Here is a 15,582-nt window from a genome sequence, read left to right as displayed (position 1 = left end):
AGATGGCCAAAGAGTGAGTGAGAGGTGCATTATCAATTGCTTCCTTAAGCTTCCAACAATTTTCGGTAAAATGGCCCCTACCTTGGTGATACTTGCAATGTGCATTGGGGTTCCAATTAGCCGTCCTCTTCTCGACTGGTGGGTCCCCAAATGGTCCAATAGGAGTTATAAGACCTTTTGCATTTAATCGGTCAAATGCGGTGTCATAACTCATACCTATAGGAGTAAAGTTCCTCCTAAATGGTTTCTTTTGTCCTTGATTATTCATAGCAAGGACTTCACTTAATTTAAAGGTAATAACATTGTTTGAGTGGGTGGTTTTGGAAGAAGAAGGATTGTCGTTCTTCTTGCCTTTTCAGCCACTGTTGGAGTTATTGTTAGCAGCTTTCAGCTTAGCCAGGTCTTCTTCAATATTGATTCCAATGTCATAGATGGCCTTGAAGGTATGGAGATTATTCTGGTATTTGAGATGCTTGGAGTACTTCTCTTGAAGATTTTTGATGAATAACCTCACAGATTCTTTTTCACTTGGTACCTCGATCATCTTAGCTGAGGTTTATCTCCATTTGTTAAAGAAAGAGGTAAAACCTTCATTCTCCTTCTACTTGAGGTTTTCAAGTTCCTTATAGTCGGTCTCAACTTGAATATTGCACTTGTATCTAACAATGAAAGCGTTTACTATGGACTCCCAAGTAGAGGTTCTTTCTTTCTCATGAGAAAAGAACCATTGTTGGCAAACGGTTTCGAGAGATAGGGAGAACAAAGAGGGAAACACCTTCTTGTCAATACCCTTACTACTCATTATTGTTTCGAAGGCTCTTAAATGAAAGTAAGGGTTGTCAGTCGCTTTGAATTTCAGGATGTCGTTGGCATTGAACTTCTGCGGAAGAAGATCCTTGTCCACCGAGACCCCTTGTGAACTAATTCCTTGAAACTCATAATCACTAGACAGTTTGCTCAGACTCTCTTGCATGAGGTCCATTTGTTGTTGTTTCATAGGATCATCAATCTTGAGGGTTAAAACCTTTAACGCCTCAATCAATTGGTTCTTGAGCTCATTAACTTCTTCTTGAGTTGCCATTATTGTCTTAGCTTTCCTTTTACGAGCGATCGATTTGTCAAAAAGTTGGACTTGAATAAAAAGGTTGTCTTTGATCAAACGCCCTTCCTTTCTTGACCACACACTGCAAATTAAACCATTTTTGTTTTAATGACTTGACTTAAATTGTCCTTGACTTTACGGTTTGAAAAAGAAAAAAGCAAAAATAGGGTGCATATTTTTGGCAAAAATAATGTATATATTTTTGGGAGTTAAGTATAGGGTTCAAACAAATGGTTTACTTGGAGGATTAATATCCGACTTACCCCCCTAAAAAAATTGACGGAAAATACGCGCATACAGGACTCCCTTAGACATGGTCAAAGTGTACATTAGTGTGTGCTTTATGTGGTGAGTGTAACTGACATGCTTTGACTCTTGTGTAAGACCATGGGACTTAATGTTTAGACTCAATTAATGACTTGACGAGGTATTATTACCAGTAAAAATTAACTGAATCGACTAGACAACCGTTTAATTAGACATAAGGTGATGACTCGAGCAGCAAACCGAACTGTCGCCAAAACAACAGGAATGGCGCCTCCCTTTGCAGTGTAGCGCCAGACGACAGGAGTGTCGCCAGGCGCTACGCTCCATAGAGAGGCGCTGCAGTTTAAATCTCGGCACCATTGCTGGAACGTTGATCTTGAACTGCTTTCGATATTATTACTCTACAGGGTATGCCTAAAGTCGTACTAAGTCAACTCGAATTAAATTATTAAACTTTAATTACTCAAATTAATTAATCAATTAATTAATTAGGCAAAGTTCTTTTAGTCATAAATCAATTTATTTAGTCTTAGCACAAGTCAAACAAACAGTTAGGTAAAACACATAGAGGATGCACAACCAATAATGCACAATTAGTCAAGTAGCACTACTACAAAAAAGGCCTTAGAGAACTATTATAATAGGCTTTACAGATCACCTTAGGGGCGTTCTTTTGCTAAGCGATGTATAAAGTATAGAGAACGGGTCGTGTAGGCGTTTTATATAATAACAAATAGAGAACGGTTGGTAGTCACAACAGTTCTCTTTTCCCTTCTTAAATTCGTACACCAAGGAAGGAATATAGAACGGTTTAGGCCACTTAACCGTTCTATATTGCATTACAATAGAGAACGTTTAAGTTAGATAACAGTTCTCTAATGTTTTTTTTTTAAAAAAAAAAATCCGGCCATATGTATTTAATTATTCGAATTACCCCTCTACGTATTTTATACCGTATTATTCCTGTATTTTAATAATCTGAATTATTTTTGTATTTCATTTTCGACCTGTATTCCTGTTTTATATCTTGTAAATTTATATATCCTGTAAGAAAATATTCACATTTCATATGTAAAATAAATCCAAGATCCTGTACGTGCAATATAACTTTCTGTATAATAAAATTAACAAAAATATTTCCAGATACAACGAAAGCCATCAAAATATACTTCATATATATAATTTAAAACATCCAACCACAATTAAATTGAATCATTCATACAAAATTTGTTCTATACAAACAAATACGTGAGTTAAATAACAAAAACCTTTCTATTTAATGTGATTTAAAAAAAAAATTGATGCCCAAAATATACCAATACCATATAGATCTACAATACACATAAATCATCGTCGTCGTCAATTGGTTGATGGTATCCGGTAACATATGAAATCCACCTTTCCCTAAGCTCGTCAATCATTTGTTGAGAATATGTATGAGGAACTTGCTTAAAATACTACAAAACAATATAAAATACATACATATTAGTTAATAATATACAATAAATTGGTCTACATTTAAGGATATTGCACAATGATACATAGAATTACTAAAAATTGGTGGATGCTGCCATTTTTGCAAATCAATCAGAATGGATTCTGAATAGATTAACAGTGGGTGATACAGAAAATTCAACAACAGAAGTTCAAAATCAGAAATTACAAGTCCGACAACAAGCCTATTACAACTTGCATTGCTGTTATATTGGTTTCCTATTACAACTTGCATTGCTGTTATATTGGTTTTGTTGTGTTACTGATTTGAGTCTATTACAGATGACTGAAGCATAAAGTAACAGATGCAAAAATGCAACAGTAATGTAGATGTATTATTTAGCTAAATAACTACCTACCACACACTTTATGCCTTGATTTAATAGATTAATGTAACAGCTTAACAGGTGCAGGAGTTATAATTGAAATTAACATGTTTCTAATACTATGATACAGCTATGTTATTTGGACACTCTTTTAGGCCCAAGAAAAATAAGAGTAAAGCTGCATATTGTTGTTAAATGTACAGTGCATTAACTGCTTGTGTGCTTATCTCAAACTACAATCAATCACAGCACACTTCACTAACCTCAAACTCCTCCCATCCCCAATCAATTTCATCCCACAAACCCATACTTTCCCCCCTGAAGCTGAGTACAAAGCCAAATAATTAATCATTTCAGAAATCATAACCTTCATCCCATGACTTACATCCACAATCACACCCAATTTCCTATCAAAACTAACCCCATTTTGACTACAAACAAACTGAGGTACATTCACAAATTTTCCATCAAAACCCAACAAATAAAATCTCAAAACAACCGTAGACCCACCATTGTAGGGCCCAGCAGTAATTTTAGAGAGCATAATTGTGCAAAAACTACAAATTTTAGAGAGTATAGTCAGATGTGTGCATCAGCTATTCAAAATACATTAAAACTAAATGTCGTACCTTATCGGGGATGATCATTTGCCTAGATTCAATTGTCTCAATCATGTAGCGACAAACGTAATATCCACTATCACTAGAGCCATTAGCTTGACGAGGACACTAATACAAACCAAAAAAAAAGGGAGGTTTAAATCAAACACCTAGTTATATATAATGTATCAACATATATTATGTACTAAGCATTGCAAAATTATATTAAAGATACAAATACCTCTATGCTTATCCATTTAATGTAAGGTTTCTTCTTTATTTTTGTGATATCCTTTCAATGTTCCGCGCTAAAATTGATCATTGCCCTAAGTAATTATCAAAATATTAGAGTAATAGTATTGAAATACTTTCATAAAAAGAAGTTAACATGTAACAAAATAAGTAATCTAGCACATAATTGTTGATTATTGTTTGAGCAAATTTGGGAGGTTCATCTTATGGATATAATTTTAACATACACTACTATAGTTAATTCCTACAACAATGTAAATAAAACAAGCTAACAAACTCACTTTTACATGTATATAACAATTCTTATCCAAAAGCAGATGTAAACACAAAAACCCAAACATTTTGTTTTTAGCCGAACCTGGCTCAGCCATATCCTCATCAATTCTACCAACAGCATATATTTCCACCACTAAACCAAAACAAAAAATCGTATGTTTATCTCACTTTTTTTTTTTTTTTTTTTTTTGAAGAGGAAGGAGGTCAATTAGCTAATAAAAATAGAGTTTACAGCGTTTAGTTCTCTGCCCATAGGCATCAGAATGAGATGCAACAGGTTGTTCAAAAGATGCAAAGTCATTGCTTACTGCATTTATACAAACAGGAGGGGGTATCCAAATTACACAACTAGTACATCAAATTACACTCTCTTCTAGCTTAGCATGCTTTGCAAGGATGTCCTCTCTCTTTGTTCTTTTTTCTTAATCTGATTAGGGTTCTAAATTGAACTTAGGTAAGATTAATTTGGCTAAAATAATTTTGATTACAATTGAAATTAAAGTAAATTCGACAAAATTAAGGGTAGTTTGATTGAACTAACTACTATAATTCGGAATTTATCCCAAAAACTAGAACTGTGAAATTTTTTTTCAATCACCTAAAATTCGAATTGCAAATTACTTTAATATATGAAAACTACGAATTCACTTAGGTTTCTTTCATAATTTGAATGATGCATGCAATTAGATTGACACTTATCAGAATCAAATTACTATTTGAGAAGAAAATTCGAACCAAAAAAAAAAAAAAAAAACAATCGAGCCTACCTTAATTTACTGGTGCGATGCTGCGGCGGTGGAGCGGCACTGTAAGCGGGAGTGGCTGATGAAGGTTTTGATATGGAGGTTTAATGGAGGTTTCGTACTTTTTTTTTCTGATGAATGAGTCTAGAAAGAGGTTTGGGTAAATTTATTTTTTAATTCAGTATTCTAATGAAAAGTGAAAGAGAAGCGCGCTTCACTTTTCCCTTTTAGCCGCCTTTGATAATTTGGGTAAATCGCGTGTATAATTTCATCTTAATTTAAAAAAAAAATTAATACAATATAAAACGGTTATCAAGATGACCGTTCTATATCATCTAAAAAAAAATAATTATTAACATACAGAACGTCTCTTATATAAAGACGATCTATATTATTCCAGAGAACGCCTACCTTTGATAACCGTTCTATATTTTGCGATCTCTAATATAGTTTTTGGTGTAGTGTAGGCACAACATGATGCATTGAGTTTGCAACCTAACCATGGCTCTAGTTCTCTAAAGTTCGGGATATGGGTTAGTCAAAGAGGGTCCATGGTTAATTGTCCGGATGCACCGCGCGGAAGACTAACCGTGAAGGGTTGGCGCGAGTGGATGGGACACCGCGAGTTTAGAAAAACTCGCTTCCATGGTTTGGTGAATTCAACATTCTCGGATGTACCATTTAATGTGCACAGCGTTCAATCAGGTAGATTGAGCATGAATTCCCAGAGGGTTATGTCCATATGTAGAACACATATGGGTTTCAGAAAAGTGAGAAAAACTCAATCAGGAAGTAGGATCGAGCAAACATCGCTAAAAACTGGTCGAAATTAGAACGCATATTTCTGGCTCGGTATTGGAAGAACTTGGCGCCAGAAAACAGAGTCCAGCGCCACCTTTTAGCTTTAGCGCCTGGCGACAGAAGCTGTCGCCTGGCGCTAGCGTCAAATTGTTGGCGCTATACTTTGTTCCCTGATGCTAGATCCTACATGCCTCAACAGCTTTTTGTGCTCGATAAAATTTTCTAGTTTCACGAAGCATTATTTCGATCCTAGTTATGAAAGATATTCCTCCAATTTCCTACGTGTAAAAATCCTATGTTTTTAACTCGTTACGGATGTCTCTCCAATGAGATCTTTTTTATGCATATGACAATAATGTTAATCAAAATTACGCACATGAAATACTTAGAACTTTTCGATTCTCATCCACTCATTCTAAATCATTGCCGAAATAAATTTCAAGAATTCAAATAGAAATCCTCCCCAGTGGAGTCGCCAAAAAACTGTAGGGAATATTTCAAGCATTATCCCAAACTTGAACCATAATGTGATCATACACTAAAGTAGGGTGGCGTCCAAAGGGAAAGAAGATAGAGCAAAAGAGTCGCCAACAAGTTTTAGGAGCTTGTAAACCGTTCACAGGGTGAAGGTTACAACCCTTAATGATCCAGGAAATCGTTAACTCCAATAGGTCTGGAACCATGACTGGTAGTTCGGGTATGAAGGTACCAATCCAACCTAAAAGAAATTGATCATGCCCTAATAATAGGCCTCTACTTTATTCTGATCGTATTCATGTGCGCTTTCTGACTAACATACAACCAATAGGTTTAACCCTAAACCTGTTTATCTATGTTGGTTGAATATTAATGCACAAATAACACTATTATTGGCGATCACTTGAATTATAATCATATTAACTCTAAATAAGATTATTAATTATCTTATTAAGCGTGATTACAAGTACAAATTCCCTTTAAACATGCATAAAAGGCGTGATCAAGCAATAACAATAAATATAATCAAGCAACATAATAATTAAGGATTATAAAATTAATAGTAAAAATAATCATGTTAAAGTATAATAATAGCAAGATCTGAGGCATGATACTAACAAGATTAATAACAAACCCTAATATGTCACTAAATATCAAAGATCAAAGCTTTAGCCCTAACATGATACTAACATGTTATTAGCAAAGACAATAAAAGGCATCATAGAAATCGTAATTGACATTATATTCTTTACCCTAAACATGATACTAGGAACTTATTGTTGTAATTCTAAACATCACATTAAGGAAAGCATCCTAACATGATACTAGGAAACAAAATAACATCCTAAGCATGATTTGTACATCATAATATTAATTAAAACTATTAAAGCACTTGCTTGGATGCCTCGTACCTCTTTCTAATAACAAAATACACATGTTAGTAACTTCTAGGAAAATATAAAACAAACAATTAAATTAAATAATTGAAATAGAGATTTGGGACCAAACCCTCAGAAATTAAAACATTTCACGTCTAGGGTGAAGGCAACTTCAAATAATGCTAGGTGTTTCTTAGTCTTGTGAATGCGGAATTTTGTTTGCAAAAAGGGTTGGTTTAGAAAAGAGAGAAAGAGAGAACTTTAGCTTCGAGAGAAAAGAGAATTAGAGAGTTGGTGATAATTGGTGATTGTTGGTTATAATTTGTGATGAAAAATGGAGATTTTAGGAGGCTATCTATAGAAAAAAATCAGCCAAAAGGATAGAAAAACAAATCAGAGTTTCGACGAGGAAAAAAGAAGTTTGCGCCATTTAATTAGGAATGAAAAGAATCTAGATGACTAAAACCAATCCTAATTGCGTTAGGAATGATAAATCCATATTAGGTCCTCCTCTAGATCATTGGGCCGCATATAAGGCTCAAACCGGGCCTAGTTTAGTAATTTGGCCATAACTTCCTCATTATTCATCGGAATTGGGCTTATAATATATCGTTGGAAAGCTCATTTCAAGCCCCATCCAAATACACTACTATTATACCCATACTATGTACCAAACAAAATGTATTGGCTGTTTTCTTAAAATAGGTTTTCAAAAATAGAGAGAAAAGAAAAAAAAATTAAAACTATCCGCAACACTAGACTTTCCACACTTTCTCTACATTCGATTATGATTCTACGTGAAAGGTACTCATCACTGGGTATTATTTTGGGGAGACACAAATGGATGTCTACAGTAAGGGTGAGGAACATCAGGCTCGTTTCAACACTTTCTGGGCTAAGGTTGAGGCTGCTGGGGATGCTGGCCTGTTCGAGCTGCCTACTGACCACCCTCGTGCTGTCAGCTCCAAGGTTCCTGACCATGATGTGCTGAACTTTGAGGATCATCTCTGCCCTGACATTTCTGCAACTATTGGGGTGGAGTTCTTGGCTGGTGAACAATAAAGGTTATGGCGGTTGTCACCTTCCTACTGCAGTGGTTTCTTTGAGTTTCCCTCGCCCAAATCTGTGGTAACTAGATATTTTTTATTACTATCTTTGGGGTGTATAGCCGCCAAAGATTGTGTTTTTCTTTTGCGTTTTCATAATACTTTATACTTCACTGCTGGGCCTGTCTAGCTTGACTTGAATTTATGTTTTGCTAACTTTACTTTGCTTAATGTTTACTCTGCCTTGGTGGGTAGGGGTTCAGCTTTATAGATGTTCTGACTTTACTCTGCTTTGGTGGGCAGGGGTTCAGCTTTGTGTCGTATGTACATGATGGTCTTTCACTATTTCGTCTGTTGGTTGTTTTGTAGTCTACGTGCCTGTTTGAACCTTCTGTTGTGCCAAAGTGTAGTAGTACCTAGACCTTAGCACAATAGCCACTTTTTTGCACTCAGTGAAGCCTCGTAGGTTGGGCCTTCCTATTTTCCTGATTTGGCTACTGAGGGCGCTCTTGTTTTCTTGTCCTCTGCTATACTTAGCAGGAACTTTGGTGAGCTTTGCTCTTTCTACCCTGTTTGCGCTGTATGCTTGTGCTTTATGTACTCTACTTAATTTTTGTAGAGAATTTCATCCATATTGATTAGTTTACTCAATTGTTGCATGTTTGGCATCATTCGGTCTACTTTGTTGAGACTAATTCGTGTCAACCAGCTTTTGGCTTATTCATTTTATGTCATTCAGCTTATTTCATTGTGACTTGTATGTGTCGTTTAGCTTGTTTGTGCTGTGACTTATTGCTTTGTGCCTCTTGATTTGTATATCTCCTCCTCTCCCCCTCAAAGAGATGAGCTGGGTGGGACTAAGAGGACCTTAGTGTTGCCCACATAGCTCATCCGTCTTCTTTTTTGTTTTTTTTTGGAGAGACCTTCCCTGCTCAAGTTGAACGTTCCAAGTCTCCCTTTCAGGCGTCCCCGAGGTGGTGCCCTATTTTACTTTGAGTAGGTGAAATATTAGGGAGGGATGCCCTTTTGTCGTGTATCTTGGTTTGCTGCACCATGCTATGGTGCTTTCTACCCTTAGCACTTACATGTTTTTTTTCCTGCATGTTAGTACATGATGCTAAAGCATAATATATTTAAACAAGTATGCAATATACTCCTCACGTAGAGGCTCATATTTCATTGAATTAAAATAGCTTGAATGCCTTAATTGATATAACATGAGCTAAACAGGGTTGTCTACAAATTGAAATTAAACAATTATCCTCAATTCTACTTAACTTTCTGCCTCTTTAATCAAAATATTTTTTTAGCACATCAGCATTGAAACTATTCCTTAAGACCTGACCTTCTTGATCTGCGAGGAGGAATGCACCAAGTCCTACTTGCTCATGAATGATGAAGGGGCCTTCCAAATTAGCTGGCAGCTTTCAATGCTGGTTTCCTCTTCCCCTTGCTGCTGTCCTTCTAAGAACCAAGTCTCCTGGCAGGATCTCTCGGTGCTTGACTCTTTTTTTGAAAGCTTTGGAAATCCTGCACTTCTGGGCTGCCTATTTGAGAGCTGCTTTTAGCCTTATTCCAGCAGGAAGTCTAGCTCCTCCATCATGCGCTTTTCATTTCCTTGTGGTTCATAGTTTTGTATCCTCAGGCTGTGAATTTACCCTTCCACTTGAACAACTACATCAGCCCCACAAGCTAAAGTGAAAGGGATTTTACCGGTAGATTCTTTTTCAGTGGTTCTATTTGCCCATAACACCTGTAGGACTAAGTCAGCCCATAAGCATTTGTGCTCCTCCAGCTTTCTATGCAGGGCTGTTAAGATCAGCTTGTTTGCCACTTCGGCTTGGCCATTACTTTACGAGTGACAAACTGAGGCACTTACATACTTGGTGCCCATGTCCTTCAGGTAATCCTTGATGGTGTCACAGTCAAATTGGCATCCGTGGTCAAAGACTATGCACTGCGGCACCCCAAACCTTGTGATGATGTTTTTTCATATAAACGTCCTCACCTGGGTTGCCTTTATGTACTTAGTGGGTTCAGCCTCTATCCACTTGGTAAAATAATCTACTCCCACGATGTGGTACTTCCTTCCCGCTGACCTAGTGGTGAAGGGTCCCAATATGTCCATTCCCCACTAAGCAAATGGGATCGGGCTGAGGATTGGGGTCAAATCATTTGCCGGCTGGTTTATGACTAGGGAATATTTTTGACACTTGTCACACTTATTTATGTATGCTAATGCGTCTTGTGTTAGAGTTGGCCAGTATGCACCCCTTCTAACAACTACTACTCCTAAGGCTTTTCCACCAATGTGGTTGGCACATATTCATAAGTGTGCTTCTTCCATGATCTTCTCCTGCTCCCACTCTGGGATATACCTTAGAAGTGGTTTTGAGAAGCCCTTTTTGTTGAGCTCCCCATCCATTATCATGTACCAATTAATGTCTTTCTTAACTTTCTTAGCTTGCACTTCGTCGTCCGGCAGCGAGCCATGAATTTTGTATGCCATTATATCTATGAACCAAGCTCGTTGCTGCCCGATGCAATTCACCTGCTCCTTTTTACGATACTGCTTTCCTCCAGGACTTTCACCATCATTGTCCTTGTGAGGCTCTACAGAGTGGAACTAGCTAACTTTGATAGCGCATTAGCTTGGGAGTTTCCCGCTCTAGGGACCAAGTCTATTTTGAAGTGGACTAGCTAGGCTGCCAGCTCCTTTACCTTGGTTACATACTTCAGCATTGTGGATTCCCTAATCTCATAATCCCTCTTCAGCTGACTAGCTACAAGCTGAGAGTCAGTTTGTAGATGGACTTTCTTGGCTCTGGCTGCGATTCTCATACGCAGGCCTGCTAAGGATGCCTTGTACTCTGCCTTATTTTTTGATGCTTTAAATTAAACTTAATGGAATACTCAAATACATTACCCTCTTTGAATGTCATTATGATGCCGGCTCTGTTCCTTGTTTGGGCTGATGATCCATCTACTTCCACCTTCCAGATTCTAATTTCATCTTCTTTCTCTTCGTCAGAGGCTTCCACAATAAAATTTGCTAAGGCTCGTGCTTTAATAGCTTCCCTAAGCTTGACCTCAAACTCATACTCAGAGAGTTCAATGACCCATTTCAAGAGTCTGCCCGATGCATCCATTTTTTGTAATGGTTTTTCCAGTGGGTGATTTGTGAGGATTTGTATTATATGCGCGTCAAGATATGGTTTCAGCTTCCTTGTTGTTACCACCGCAAAAGCCAGTTTTTCCACCAACGGGTACCTTTGCTCAGCCTCATTTAGCACGTGGCTTACAAAGTGTATTGGCCTTTGCTGCTTTTGTCTTTCTACCAGGAGAACGGCTGCAGTTGTTTGAATTAACGCAGAAATGTACAATTGCAATTTTTCTCTCAGCTACGGGTTGATCATTATTGGGAGCTTAGGTAGATGCTCCTTGACGCCCTCAAAGGCTTCTTTTTCTGCGTCACCCCACTTGAATTCCATGTTTCCTTTTAGCAACTGGTAGAACAGTAAAGCTTAGTCGGCTAACTTGCTGATGAACCTAGTTAGTGCAGCCATTCTGCCTGTCAGCTTCATGATATCCTTAATGCACTTAGGCTCAGGAAAACTCAAGACTGCTTCATCCTTCTCCGGATTCGCGTCTATCCCTCTCTTGCTGATCAAGAAGCCTAAGAATTTTCCCGAATTCATCCCGAAGACACATTTCTTCGGGTTGAGTTTGATGTTATACTTGTTTAGGGTGGCAAATGTTTCCTCCAAGTTCATGATATGTCCTACCTTTGTGATACTCTTGAAAATTGAGTCATCAACGTATACCTTAACATTCCTGCCCTTCTGGTGCATGAACATTATATCCATTGTCTTCTGAAAAGTAGCTCCAGCATTCTTCAACCTAAAGGGCATAGCTATGTAATTGTACACTCCCCCTCGGTGATGAATGCGGTTTTTTGTCGGTCTGGGTTGTGTAAACTTATTTGAAGGTATCCTGAGAAGGCATCCACGAAGCTTAGCAGGGCGTGCCCGCTGGTTAAATCTACCAGCTGATCAATTTGCGGCAGCGGGTAACAGTCTTTTGGGCATGCTTTGTTGAGATTTGTGAAATCAATACACATCCTCCACTAGCCAATTTCCTTCTTCACCATGACCACGTTGGCTAGCCACTCCAGGTAATCGCAAGGCTCAATAAATCCAGCTTCCAGGTTTTTCCACTTCTTCCTGGATTGCCTGATTTTTTTCCGTGGAAAAGCTTCGTTTCTTCTGCCTTACTGGCTTAACGTCTTCCTTCACATTCAGCTTGTGGACCATGACTGCAGGGTTAATTCCAGGCATCTCATCTGCTGAAAATGCGAAGATGTCCTTGTTCTTCCTAAGCAATTCTATGAGGTGCACCCCTGCTCCAGGATCAATACCCTTTTCGATTTTTACTGTTCTTGAAGGATCACCTTCTATGAACTCGACTATAATATGCTCCCCGCTGGTAAGTGGTCTAGCCATCTCTTCCTTTGCGGGCTCAAAATTTTCCATGGCCAGCTTCTGTTTATCCTTCTCCTTGTGGTATTCTTCACACTTTCTTTTTCTTGACTTTTTCTCAACCTATTCAACGGATCTTTTCTCTGAGATTGGCTGTTGTCTGGTCCTTGCGGGTTGCTTTAGGGCAGTTATGTAAAATTGTTGAGCTCTTTTCTGGCTTCCCCTGAGCTTTGCTTACCCCCCTTCATTGGTTGTGTAAGCCATGGCGAGATGGTAGGTGGAAACCACTCCGCCAATCTTGTGGATGAACGGCCTCCCCATGATCACATTGTAAAGTGAATGAGAGTCTATCACTAGGAACTCTGCTCGAATATTGCGTCTTTTTTACCTTTCTCCTCCTCGGACTGAGAGCTTGATTATACCTTTCGGGGTCAGTCCATATCCATTAAACCCGGTGACTTCATAACTCACTCTTTTTAGGTCCTTTCTGTCTAACCTTAGCTCTTTGAACGCGCGGATATATATGATGTTGGCTGAGCTGCCCCCATCTATCAATATTCGGTCCACCTCCCAGTTTGCAATTCTAATCGTTACTACCAGAGAATCATCAAGAGGATAGATTATGCCCTTCTGGTCATGCTCATCAAATGTATCTCGTGGCTGCGGGAGAAGAGGTAGCTCCTGCGCTTCTCATTATAGTTTATCTGATGTATCATTGCCCGCAAGTCTGCCAGCGCCTTGTTCACTATTCCCCCATGCACTGGTCCTCCGCTGATCACGTACACCCCGCCTTCTGGCTTGCTGTCTCTGTCTCTATCCTCAGCGGGACCACTATGACCTCCTCTGCGATCACGGGCTACTCTGTCCTCTTCTCTTTTTTGCCTGCTATTTGAACTGGTTCAGGTACCCCCTCCTGATTAAGACTTCTATGTTTTCTTTCAGGTGTGTGCATTCATCAGTTGTGTGGCCATAATTTCTATGGAAGTTACACCACTTGCTGGGATAACGGTTCCTATTAACCATCCCCAGAGGTCTCTGCCACTTGTCATCAGGTTTATTCACGCTGAAGATGTGGGATCTTGAGTGAGTGAGCGAGGTATACTGGTTGAACCTTCCAGGTCTTCCTCCCCTCTTCGGGTCTACCATTCTCACCCTAACAGCTCGATCTACCTCTCTGCGACCTTGCTCGGCTTTGCTGGGATGATCAGCCCTGGCTGTGCTTTATGCCCGGGTGACTTTTGCCCGCCTAACAAGGTTGTTTGGTGCCTTCCTTCTCAGCATTGCTCTGTTGGTCTCGGCTGCCTTGATGAACTCGTGCGCTTTACCTAGCGCTTCAGCTAGCGTTTTGTGGCTGTTACGCCCCTTATACGCTCTAAATGGTGAGCCTGGTAGCAAACCGCTCTGCATTTCCAGCAACGCTACCTCTTGGCTCATGTTTGGGATGGTTGTTGCCTCCTTGTTGAATCTGGTAATAAACTCCCTTAGGGGCTCATCTTTCCCCTAAAATAATGACATAATTGTCATCTTATTTTGATCTACCAAGGTGATAAAGCACTCCATAAACATTCTTTTCAACTGATTATTATGAATATACGGAACCATTGGGAATGGCTCCATGCAACTCAGCTGCCAACCCCTCCAGAGTTGGCGGGAATGCTTTGCACCAGACTAAGTCTGTCATGGTGTAGAGCACCATGTGGTTCTCAAAAGCCGAGATATGATTCTTAGGTGTTGTGGTTCCGTTGTACCTACAGCTCGGCATCAATATCTTCTCCATCGGCTCCTCAAAAATCTCCCTGCAAAATGGGGAATCATCTGGAATAACCTAGATCCGTGCTCGCTTCTCCCTGTCCAGGCTCGGTCCTCGCTCAGAGGCTGGTAACCTACTGCGGACGACTCGTTTCTCCGGGCTGCCCTTAGACTGGATTATCTCCTCCACGCTCCATTCTCGGTTCAGTTTCCGAGCTTCTAATTCCATTACCTTCTTCCTCAGCTAGATGAGCTCCTTCTGCTCGGGAGTGAAGGTTACGGGTGTTGTCTTCTTAACCGCTAGTTCCGTAGTTGTTTTTACTGGTGACGAGCTCTCTCCCTTATCAAAGTTAGCAAGGATTGCTGTTATCGGTGCCAACTGCTCCTTAGTGCACTTAGAGAGGTTCTGCAATTGACTGGCATGTTCCGGGTTGCGGTTTTTGGGTTGTGAGTGTGGAAATAATGGGTTCATTGTTCTCGCCTGTCAATGGAATACCGTACTTGAAAACGGAACTAGATCCTATAGGTTCAACTATTTTTGACACTACTTTAGCTTCTGATGATGTCGATCAAACGGGATTGGATTTTTGTGAGATGGTGAATTTGGGTTTCTCGACAGATCCTTTAGGATCGATGGCTATTAGTGGTGTTTTCTATTTTGCTTGATTGGCGTCATTGGCGTTAGGTATGGGTGCTTGTACGGCTTCCTCTCCGGCCATGGTTGTTTAGCAACTAGTCCCTCACTCAGTTGGTAAACCTCAGGTTAGATGATCATTCCCCTCCTTCTAGCGCCAATTGTTCTAGGTATGGATCCAAGGGTTCTCTGGGTGAGCTGGGTCCCGTTGATAAACTACACAAAGTAACATACGTAAACTGCCCTCGGGGGTGGCTCGAGGAATCCCTCTCCGATGCTTAAGTTGGAGAGTGTTTAGAGAGAGAAAGTGTACTTCGAGAGATGTAGAGTGTGTAATAACTTGTGTGTCTAACCACTTTTCTATTGTACTTTTCCCTCTATTAATAGGTGTATTGTAGACACCCATTTGTGTCTCCCCAAAACCAAACCCAGTGATGAGTACCTTTAACGTCGAATCATA

At 39.4% G+C, this 15,582-nt stretch overlaps 1 long non-coding RNA gene across 1 annotated transcript; it reads right to left on the bottom strand.

The window, feature by feature from the left end:
• Positions 1-2,517: 2,517 nt before the first annotated feature.
• On the bottom strand, positions 2,518-5,469 carry LOC110684917. The gene is made up of 4 exons (XR_002503888.1): positions 5,084-5,469; positions 4,030-4,114; positions 3,819-3,917; positions 2,518-2,826 (listed from the first exon to the last, which is right to left on the bottom strand). It is a non-coding gene; the product is annotated as an uncharacterized LOC110684917 (long non-coding RNA).
• Between the last annotated feature and the right edge of the window lie 10,113 nt (positions 5,470-15,582).

The sequence above is a fragment of the Chenopodium quinoa genome, unplaced genomic scaffold (assembly GCF_001683475.1).
Source record: "Chenopodium quinoa cultivar QQ74 unplaced genomic scaffold, ASM168347v1, whole genome shotgun sequence".
NCBI lineage: Eukaryota > Viridiplantae > Streptophyta > Magnoliopsida > Caryophyllales > Amaranthaceae > Chenopodium > Chenopodium quinoa.
This window is presented reverse-complemented; position numbering and strand designations above follow the sequence as displayed.